The 8,163-nt window shown below is 44.7% G+C and overlaps 1 long non-coding RNA gene across 1 annotated transcript in view; it reads right to left on the bottom strand.

Annotated features, from left to right (window-relative positions):
* Positions 1-4,079: 4,079 nt before the first annotated feature.
* Positions 4,080-8,163, bottom strand: part of LOC114055795 — a 6,368-nt gene continuing 2,284 nt past the window's right edge. The window contains exons 2-3 of the long non-coding RNA XR_003570831.1: positions 6,762-6,903; positions 4,080-4,777 (exon numbers count right to left, since the gene is read on the bottom strand). This is a non-coding gene — a long non-coding RNA (uncharacterized LOC114055795). The remainder of the gene's footprint in view (positions 4,778-6,761; positions 6,904-8,163) is intronic.

The following is an 8,163-nucleotide window of genomic DNA, read 5'->3' as shown; positions in this document are numbered from 1 at the left end:
TGCCAGGGGAGGTTTAGGTTAGATGTTAGGAAGAAATTCTTTACAGAGAGGGTAATCAGGCATTGGAACAGCCTACCCAGAGAGGTGGTGGATTCACCATCCCTGGAGGTTTTCAAGCAGAGATTGGATGTGGCCCTTAGTGCCATGATATAGTAATTGGAGTTGGATCAGGGGTTGGACTTGATGATCTTGGAGGTCTTTTCCAACCCAATCTATTCTATGATTCTATGATTCTATGATTCTTCTTTCCAAGAAAAAAGGGGCACAGCTGCCATCATTCCTCGGGCCACCAACTCTCAGGGTGTGCAGAGGTTAACAGGGTGTTTGGCCAACCTGCCCTGGTGAGAGAAAGGAGAAGCCACACAGAAGAGAAACTACAAACCAATGTGGAGTAGAAACATGTGGCCAATAAGGTAAAGAATGAAAAGCCAGAACAGGAAGGAAAGGGGAAAGAAGGTAGGAAAAAAAGGGAAATATGCCTGCAAAAAACACCATAGGCATAACAATCAAACACAAAGTGGAACAGAAACAGAGAAGCAGAGAGAAACTAGGAGGAGGAAGCAAAGTTAAACAGGCAATTATGCTTTCACACATATGTTTGTATATATATAAAAATACATAGAAAAGTTACTTGGATATAGAAATAGTCATACAAGTACAAGCAGAAAACCTGTGCCATGCTTTATCTACACTGTCCTGAAAAAAAGCAAATTCTTTCCTGAGTGTGGTGAGACACTGGCACTTGTTGCTCATAGAAGCTGTGGATTCCCCATTCCTAAAAGTGTTCAGGGTCACATTGGATGGGGCTTTGAGCAACCTGGTCTAGTGGAATATGTCCCTGCACATGGTAGGGGTGTTGGAACAAGATGATCTTTAAGGTCCCTTCCAACCCAAACCATTTTATGGTTTCTATGATTCTGTAACTTCACTACCAGCCACTGGTTCTGGCAGGTCAGTGCTGACAGTTTTCACTGGCATGGGAATGCTTTCTGTACACTCCTTGTACCAAGGTGGCTGCCACTTTTTACTCTGCTGTTCAGAGATAAAATAACACAGAAACCATGCAAGAAAGTTCACTCTACAGCAGCATGTTTATTGTTACTGTGTGCACAGACAGACACAGATGCCCAGGAGGAATATGAGCACCGTTAGTTTATTGGCATTACATACAGCACCACCAAGAGCTTGAGATACCAAACGTGTCTGTGCTGGATGTTATATAAAAATAGAACAGAAAGGTCAGACCCTGTCCTAGAGACCCAATGACCCAGGCTAAAACCAAGATAAAGATAGAAAGCAGAAGCAAATAAGGCAGGCTGACCAGAATGGAGCCATGCCAAAGCATATACTGTCAACTCACCATACATGGCAATCCTGGATGGGCATATCTAGCAATCCTGCTTTAGACAGGAAGCTGGGAAGGGGTCAACCACAACACAGCACAAGCAAAGACCCAGCCATTCCCTGTTCTCTGAAATCCCACTTAAACCACTAATGGATATGGTGTAAAGATCCCCCATTACTGAAACAGCCAGCAATAAGCAGTAGCCCACATCAGAACTACCACATCCATCAAACCACATAGAAATAACCCCTAACTAAAATGGCCACAATGTCCATCATGATTCTTCTTCTAGCTGCTGGTTTGTTTAAATATCACATTTTGGGACATATAAAACAGATGGAGATCAAGCACTGTACATTAATTAATTTGGAATCTGTGAGCCCATCCACAAGTGATAAAGGAGGCAACACAGTTTTAAAAAATAGCAATTTAACATTTAACACATCTGCTAGATAATATGAGCTTGCTTTGACCTGCTGGTATAACAGGGTGCTACAAAACAGTCTTGAGTCTACAGAAATTTCTGATATTAATTAAACCTAGTTTGAAATGGGTGAAGAAAGGCAAGGCAGATATCTGGGCACATACCTCAATTTTGCAATTTCTAAACTTTTTTTTTATACTCCTAAAAGGCTCAAATCACTGCAGGTAACTGGAATTTAAGTCAAATGTATTTTTTCTCAATGCTCAGTTTAAACACTGCAGTCATCATCAGATTATCTTTTGGGTACTGTATTAGGTGATGAACTAACATCTGATACATGTCCTTTCTCTTCTTCCCTACAACCCAGAAGTGGAGGGTCTTGTTCTGCTTGTGTGTTCCTTAACTGTCTTTGAACATCATATAATCATTGCTATATATTTAGAAAAGGACCTTTGGTTGAACATAACTTGGAGCAGAACATGATGAGGTTTTTAGTGATCTTTATCTCCTGGAGTTGCACAGTTTACACAAAACTGGACCCCCTGAGAGCAGAGCTTCATTTCCTTGCAGAAAGCTCCTATGGCCTTTGGCACAAAGCTTTAAGCAGTCTTCCTGCTACCTGAGGCAATTCAAGGAGCCCATTAGAGAGAGAACAAATGCCTTCAAACCTTTCTCTGTGTTTCCAACAGAAGCCACCATAGAAAGACATGCAGCAGCAGAGATGCGCTGCAGCTTTCTGGATGGGTTGGAGCTCCCTTAGTTTGCAGGCTCCCCACTCAAGAATGTCATTACTGTTGTCAAGCCAAGGTGAAATGAATGTCAAGGCCAAGTCCAGGACTCTTCCTCTGAAGACAGGGCTGGACCTGCTAATCAGCCAGAGATGACAGAAACACCAGAAGAGGAAAGTTTATCACCAGGAGAAAGTCAGGAGTGCTCCTAACTCACTGACTCAACCTGTGGGCAAGTACCATCCGCCACAGAGCCAGCACGGCAGCAGCAGCTCTTCAACCCCTTCCCTGTGCTTGTCAGTGTTGCTGGAGCTCAGACAGCTGTTCCTGTTGTTCAGTGAGCCAACAACATTCAAGAACTTGGCTCCCTGGTAGCAGATGGGTGCAAAGAGGTTATGCAGATCTATAGATCACCTTCACACTGTGGCCACCTGAGCCTGGGCTGCCCAACCAGATCATCTACTGTGTGCCAGTGCATGGCCCCAAGTGCCAAGACTGGTGGGAGAAGACAATCTCTTCATTCCTCCTGTGGTACCAGCCACTTCAAAGGACTCAGATATGACTCCAAGATCCTTCTGGTGCCACTGTGCCCTGCCACTGTGGAGGGAGGTCAGGAGACTCTGCACAGACCCGCTCTGCTGGCCAAGCCTCCAGTGAAACTGCAACCGCAGGAGTTCAGCCTCAACACTGGCTGCTTCTAATGGGCACTGAAATCCCTGAATATCTTCAAATGAAATATTAATGTTATAAGCAGTATTCCATGGGTCTACAGGCTTTGTCACACCTCAGGGAAGCCTTAAACAGATTTAGCCCTGACTTCAAGACTTCCAAGAGAGCATGGATGCCATGTGTAGGCTCATCCCTGATGGCATCTGGTACCTTCATGAGCCTGAGTTGTCTTTCTGCTGCCATGGTGGAGACAACATTTTTAACTGCTCAGCATCCAAATTTTCTAAGCAGAACAAGATACAGGTATTTATCACTATGAACATCACTCCTAATATTATTAGGAGGTGAAATGCACTAGCAAGACCAACTGTAAGCTGTCCCAGTCTTAACAGATCAGGACAAGTGACTGAAGGTTGTTGAATCCCTGACATACATTTGCTTCCCATACTGCTGCAAACTATGAGGTGGTGTTAATCAAGAGGGGTGGATAGAATTTAAATCCTCTTTATTTTATCCTATTTAATTTGTCTCACAAAAGTACTCAAGGAAAATACTCACTAAAAGTTATTAAAAACATGCTGCAAAATAAGGTATTTGCTAGAAGTCTCTCAGATCATCAAGATTTACAAGGAAGGTAGGGACAGTGGGTATCAACAAAGGGGTACAGGCTGTAGCCCCAGAAAATATAATGTTGTGCCTTATGCTAATGGTAACATCCTGAGCTCTGAACAAGCTACAACCTGCCTCAAAGATAGTTGTACCACGTAGTAACTTGTAGATTGTACTTAATATGCTTATCTTTAAAATTAAAATTATAAATCACTGCAAAATTCCCTCTTCTTTTCCTCCTCCATATGAAGAATGGTCATTGACTGTGCTGTGAAAGATGAAAAGCAGGTACTCGTGTTTACACGCCACAGTAAACTAAGGAGCTAAGGAAGGCCTTATTTCTAGACCTTCAAGATTTGCACTTGGAGCATATAGCTGCTTGGTGGGAAGTTTTCAAAAGCTTTTTTCCTGTCTGGTTGTGTTGGTTGCAGCCACCAGACCTCCCCCTCAAAGAGAGCAACTTACACAAGCCATCAATAATGCCATTTCTGATCACATCAAGTACAGGAGCTCAAATATGTCTGTGAGGCTCTGAGGGTTCACCTGACATTAGGGCTCTGCTGTTCTATGCTGTGAGCAACCGTATGAAAGGCAGTGGCTGCCCCAATATGTTTGCAGATGAGAGTCAAACAGAAGAAATGTGGGGGAGGGGGGAAATGACTTGCCAAGATCCCAAATCCTACCCATGGCCAAGCATCATCTTTCCAAGCCACTTATAACAAGCAGAACTGGTGGGTCTCCTTGCTAACAACCCAAAATAAGGAAAACTTTTCAAGACAAATTTCTCCTCTGAACCTGCCTATCTTAATCACATTTATTTACTCTTCCTGTGTATTCAGGAAAGCTGGGCCTTCTTCCATCTTGTTCCACAAACACAGACCTGAAGCTCAGCTTTTCAATTTTGCCTCGGTTACCACAAAAACAGAGAAGTGCTGGTGGTAAGAACCCTCTGCAATCTCCAGTCCAACCTCTCAGCTCGTAAACAAGGCTGATTATTTTCCTCTGTAACACCAAACACATGCACATTTTTGTTAGTATTTTTATATGATCTAACAGCAGTCTTTTTCACAGTTAAAAAAAATGTAAAATTTTGTCCACCCCCAAAAGCTAAGAAGAACCAGAACCAAATGTGAGATACCTGTAAATCAAAGGATTCAGCAATTCAAACAGAAAACATGATCATCTAAAATCCCTGAGCAATATCCCAGTTGCCTGTGCCACAGTACGAAGCTCTTGGCCTTTGCTCCCCCCATGAGAACTTCTGGGAAAATCTATTTCAGACTTTCCTACTCTTATGAAGGAAGACCAAAAGTAAACAACCCATTACTATTTAAATAGGGCTGGAAACATTACTAAATATTTCCAAAACGATGTATCGTAGCTTTTGATCTGGGTGTTAAATTACAAGTCATTGCACTGGTAGCTGTGACTACTTATTCACAACCCCAGTTGAAACATAAAGGGGTTTTGGTACATCACATCCAGAGACTGCTATAGTATAACTATGTGACTGTATAATAAACTTCATATTTGCAACACAGCTTATATAATAACCATGATAGTTTTAATGATGCGGATAATAATAATAATAATACCAAATGTTAATATTAGCAAAGAGAGACCCATGCTTTTTCCATTCAGGGAGATGTAATGTAAAGGGCTGAAGCACAGCCTGGGCTTTGGCCATTACTCCACATCCCACAAGCTGAGCCATGAGCCCAGGGCTGCTGTTTCCACCACGTGAACCAGCACGCACAACACCACACGCACACCACCATAGGCACGTCAGCACTGCTCCATTGCCAGGGACAGTGATTACTGATCCGACACCAAGCTGCAATGACACAGCACCTGTCTGGAAGATGGCTAGGAAAAGCCACCTTTCCCAAACCTACAGAAGCAGTAACACTCCAGCCTCTTGCACCATGTGTTCCCTGTACATCCAGCATGCCCCTTCCACTTGTGCATGCAGGGCTCACTCCCTACCTTGGCAGGGAACTGCACAAGGCAATGCAATGCATTTAACTTTGGCTGGGATTTTGCTCAGCCAACATCTTCCAGACAAGATGGTTGCAGTATGATCAAATCTAGGCCTCAAAATATAAAGTGTTAATCAAGACTTGTAGGTTGTTGATTTCTTTTTTTTTTTTTTAATACTCCTAAATTGGATTTTTCTTCTCCTTTTAAGTTGCTGGCAATAGCTCCCCTACACCAGCTGAGATCCATACAGGACCTCACAGGTTGCTACTCTTGCAGCACTGGTGAAAAGATCTAAAGTTTTAATTCTCCTGATTGGGAGGAAAAAAGTAAGGTAAGCAACCTCTTCAATCCAGATATTGGGAATTCAGGACAGGCACAAAATTATCCAAGACCAAAGGCATGCAGTATATAAGAAGGCAGCCTGTACCATGCCTGCTTGAGAATGACTTTGAGCCCGTAGGATTTGCTGCCTTGCAAAATTCCCCTAATGCAGAACTTAAAGCAGTACTAATATGATGGTTTCTACCAGTGCAAGGAATCAGGATGCCACACCCACACAAAAGGCATTACCAGCCTGACGTACCCCTTAGCTAGCTCAACTCCAGCAGACAAGGCAGGCAATCAGCAGTTACCCAGGGAAGCCAGACAGCACAGAATGGGTGTTCAGAGAAAGCCAGGGAGAAGTGGACCATCCAGTTGGATGGAGGGAAGATGGTGGTGGTGGTTAGGAGGACTGGACCAGAGTTTTACATCTTAAAATCCGTGCACTCGCCCACTTCAAAGTGTGGGGGCTCCCAGCCCAGCCCACATTGTGCTGAAAGTCCCTACAAGCTGCTTAACAAACCACATGATGGGATGTGGTTTTGCCACCCAGCTCTGCTCTCCACCTGCCTCTAAGGAAACAGCTTACAGCTCCAGGTCCTGCTCTTGCAGTAGGGACCTCCTCTCCCCAAAACAGGTGATCCTTTTGGGCTTTTCTTTAGACTTCTCTGCCATTTATTCCCACCTCCCGAAAAGCAGCTGGGTCCTGTGCCTGGACAAGCCCCCAGCTTATAGGTGAGAACTCTAGTGATGTAAACCTCTCCCCTGGAGAAGCTCACAAAGTCCTGCAGCTCTGAGCCATGTACATGATCTGACACAGGATATTCCTGATTGAGATATGCAAAAGAGATGACAAAAGGCTGATTTACAAAACATCTCATGGCAACTACACTCTCCTGTGCAATGACACTGTCCTGTGCAACTACACAGTCCTTCCAGGGCTTCGGGCTGCTACTTCTTGTCTGTGCTCCACACACCCACTCCCCAGCAGCACAGGTGGGCTCCCAGTGTCCACACAACCCAACCTCACAGTGGGGAGCATGGCCAAACCTTCCCTCTCCTGCCAAGGAATTTTCTAATGAGCTGATTTGCAGGAACCTACCCAATAACTTTTATAGAAAGCTTCTTCTACTGCTTCTTCCAACTCAGGTTTTAAGGCAGAAATGACTGAGAGAGAGAATCTGCCTGTTCTACTGGTCATTTGTTTCAGTAGCTAATCACTCCTCCCATTAAAGACACATGCCATAATTTTTAATTGGGATTATCTACCAGGCACCAGTTCTAGCTCTGCCTGACACTGCTACACTCGAGAGCCCCTTCCTGCATGATGCTCTGCACCAGCAGTAATTCAGGGATCATTCTTCCTTCGAGGTGATGTGAGATGTAATCACAGTATCTGCTGACAAATATAAGATACCAACAGCAGTGAAGATGTGACAGCACAGCCATGAGAGAGAGTGGGACAAATCTGCCAGGAAAACCTGGATGATACTCAACCAGCCCTCGATTTGCAGGATACAGCCCCACTTTGATATTCAGCTGGTCCCAGTGTTTGTGTCACTGTGCAGACTGCTCTGTTCAACAGAGCAGAGCTGAAGTGCCAGGTAACCATCTCACTGCTTTTCATTTGTCACCCTTGGAGTGACAGGGAGGGAAGCACTGCTGGCAAGCCCCATCCTAAATGATCTCTGATACTTTCCAGGGAGGGAACTGAGGGAAGACTGAAGAGCACTGCTTTATCACAACCCTAGTAACTCAAAAAAACGCTGTCCTCCACTGAACTGTACCCACAAGGCAAGCAAATGGCAGGCACTGCATCCTCAGGTATAAGTAAACCCTATGCAGATGCACAGCAGTACTGCTTGCCAGGGCATTGAGCACTTTGCTACATAAGAAGGCTGCACTGTCACTGCAGAGATCCGGGTTCGATTCCCGGTCGGGGCCCCTCCCCGGGCAGATGGAGCTCGTTAGCCCGTAAGGCAATCCATCTACGTCCTGAGGACCTCACTGCCACCGTCCAAGCGTGCTTGGCCCCGGCAGATGAACCTCAGGATTAAAGGGTGGGCTCAGTTCCGCGCACACTGTGT

Source organism: Empidonax traillii, unplaced genomic scaffold (assembly GCF_003031625.1).
Source record: "Empidonax traillii isolate 1590-97213 ecotype Southwest subspecies unplaced genomic scaffold, ASM303162v1 scaffold66:size1465758, whole genome shotgun sequence".
NCBI lineage: Eukaryota > Metazoa > Chordata > Aves > Passeriformes > Tyrannidae > Empidonax > Empidonax traillii.
Note: the sequence above shows the minus strand (reverse complement) of the source record. Positions and strands in the feature narration are given on the sequence as shown.